The 2,682-nt window shown below is 36.2% G+C and overlaps 1 long non-coding RNA gene across 1 annotated transcript in view; it reads right to left on the bottom strand.

Moving 5' to 3' along the window:
- Positions 1-1,979: 1,979 nt before the first annotated feature.
- Positions 1,980-2,682, bottom strand: part of LOC103596047 — a 4,379-nt gene continuing 3,676 nt past the window's right edge. Inside the window, exon 3 of the long non-coding RNA XR_551017.1 lies at positions 1,980-2,019. This is a non-coding gene — a long non-coding RNA (uncharacterized LOC103596047). The remainder of the gene's footprint in view (positions 2,020-2,682) is intronic.

Genomic DNA, 2,682 nt, shown 5'->3' with positions numbered 1-2,682 from the left:
TGACTTCACAGAGATGCAAACGTGCACTTGAAGATGCTGAAGCTTTCCCAGAATCTAGCGAAGCTCCGTTCTTAGATTGCAGTATTGTCACTCCCTCACCCCCTTTGCTGTGCTAAAGGTACACATTATCTAGTCAGGGAAAAGACTGCACTTAGGATACAGAAAACAGTTTGAAATACTTAAAGAAAGAAGCTATTGCCTAGGATTTTTGGTTTATAAGTTTGTCATTTTTCTTCCTTATTTTAAAATGTTTATAATATGGAATGGGCTCATTAAGGAAAATTCAGAAAATTCAGGAAGATGTGAAAAATAATGTCACATGTAATTATACTCCCTAGTGATAACCACTGTTAATATTTTACTCCATTTTCTATAAATCTTTTTTCATATTTTGTTTCAAGAGAAATATCTGGAAAATAATTAAGCTTTAGATATTTCCTAAGCTCTATTTTAAAAGCACTTTGTACCATTAAAGCACTTTGTACCATTTGTATTAAAAACATATTGAAAATTGAAATAAAAGAATAATTGTTATTATAAAAGTAACTTAACTTTTGTATGGATTCAGAATACACTAAATTAACTGCAAAAGCACAACTTTTAAGAATTTAAGTTAATAAACACATACTGACACTTTTTAAACAAGTGGCCCTGTAGTCTTTAGCCAGTCCACATCTGGCTATATAGATCAAAAATTTGTTATGATATTATGGGCCACACTAATAATCTCTAGAAACTATCAGAATCTTTCTGGATATTTAATAATAGCTTTGTATATGACTACTGCTAGTTTCTGTGTAATTCCGTGTTTGAATAGTTTCTTTAAAGGTGTATTCTACCACATGTACTTTGACACCAATATAAGGAGTGAACTAGACATCAACTCAAACTTCAATATAAATCATGCAAGACAGAAAAAAAACCCCAAAAACCCAGCATAAGCAAAGTCAAATGACAAACTACAAGGAAAAAAATGCAACCTGTATCACAGATGAAGGGTAATTGCCATATTATTTAGAGAGTTCTTGAAAATTGAGCAGACCTCCGCTCCCTACCTCCTGAAGAAATGGCCAGAGAACATACAGCCAGTTCACTAAGAAAGACAAGTAGCCCACAAATATATGAAAAGATACACAATGATGGGATTTTGCTTAGTTGGATCTTTAGCAAATATCTGCTATTTCTTGGGATTTTGAAAAGTAACTTTAGAAGGCGGACTAGAAACTAAATGCTTCAGGATTGGCTTTTCTTAGAATTAAAATTCCTCATCACAAGAAAAAATTCTGTTTTTGTTCCAGAATGGAGTAGGTCAGTTAGCATTATGATTAATAAATATCTGATGCCTGTGACTCTCACTGCAAATAAGCCGTGAGATTTTTTTCTATTACGTCATTTATCATGGGAAATACCACATATACTAAGTATGATAAAATACTATATTGCCCAACTTGTATTATTAAGCAAGGTTAACAATTCTGTTAACCTCTGGCATTACATTTTTCATTTGAAAAGCAAGGGCTAGACCAATTGCTCTCCAAAGCTAGTGCTAATATTCTTTGTTTTGTCTTATTTGCTTTTTCTCTTTATAAAGTTAAGAGATGTAAGTTAAAGTCTATGATGTTTAAATGAAATTTTCTGTCTCTATCATTGTTACTGGCAGCCAGGCTAAGCTTGCCCTTTTGCATTAAACAAATGACCCAAAAGTCCAAAAGTTGGTGCACGGATTGGAAGCTTTATTCAGATAACCAGCATGTGAGGGATGACCAGGCTAAAATCATCCTGCCTTCCGATGCCTGTTCTGGCGTTTATAAAGGGGAAGAGGCGGGAAGGTGAGATAAGAGTTTTGTCCTGCAGGCAAAGGGGGAGACTGGTCAAAGGTTTATCAGAGGGTCTGAGTCAGATGTTAGGGTCCCATGATGGACTGGGTGCTTTGGTGTCATGGAGTCTGCAGTTGGTGGACTAGTCAGCTTCAAGCCCTTGATGTTATTTCGGGTCGGAGTCCTTATCTCCTAGGGAGAACTGAAATATAATAACCTCAGTCAAGCATCACTGGAACACAAAAATACCTGACTCTACCTTTAATGTGGATGCAATTTTCCTTGAAGCAAGGTGAGTTAATAATCAGCTAGGGTGCTTTGCCTTTTTCTTGGATTTCCTCTGTTTGCAGTTGATTAGAGAGGTAAGGAAAACAGGGAAACTGAGTTTTAATCCTTAATTGTAGGTGCACAACATCTAAAGTAAATCAACATAAGCGGGTATAATGGGAAATAAACAGAAATAAGCTTTTGAGAAGGATCCTTTTGGGATATGATTTTATCTCTGGGCAGTTTCAGCCATACAGTCAGTTTCTCTTTTCCTCTACTAACCTCAAGGAATTAGTGATTATTTGTTCCCAAGTTAAAGGCTAACTGAAATTTTCTGCTTGGTCCTAGTTATCCCAAAGATGGCAACTTTCTGGCTAAGGTCACTTTCACCATTATACTGAGAAAGGAATAAAAACCTTTATCTTTGCAAATCTACTTATGGCATATAGTTTACAATATATTTACCTTTTTATTTTATTTTATTTTTCCTTTTTGTCTTTTTTCGTGACCGGCAACGGATCGCAACCCTCAGTGTCGCGCCCGCACTGGGCTGGGACCGGCAACGGGATCGCAACCCTCGGTGTTGCGCCTGCACCTC

The sequence above is a fragment of the Galeopterus variegatus genome, unplaced genomic scaffold (genome assembly GCF_000696425.1).
Source record: "Galeopterus variegatus unplaced genomic scaffold, G_variegatus-3.0.2 Scaffold1921, whole genome shotgun sequence".
Classification (NCBI taxonomy): domain Eukaryota; kingdom Metazoa; phylum Chordata; class Mammalia; order Dermoptera; family Cynocephalidae; genus Galeopterus; species Galeopterus variegatus.
The sequence above is the reverse complement of the archived record's forward strand: the minus strand, read 5'-3'. Positions and strand labels throughout refer to the sequence as shown.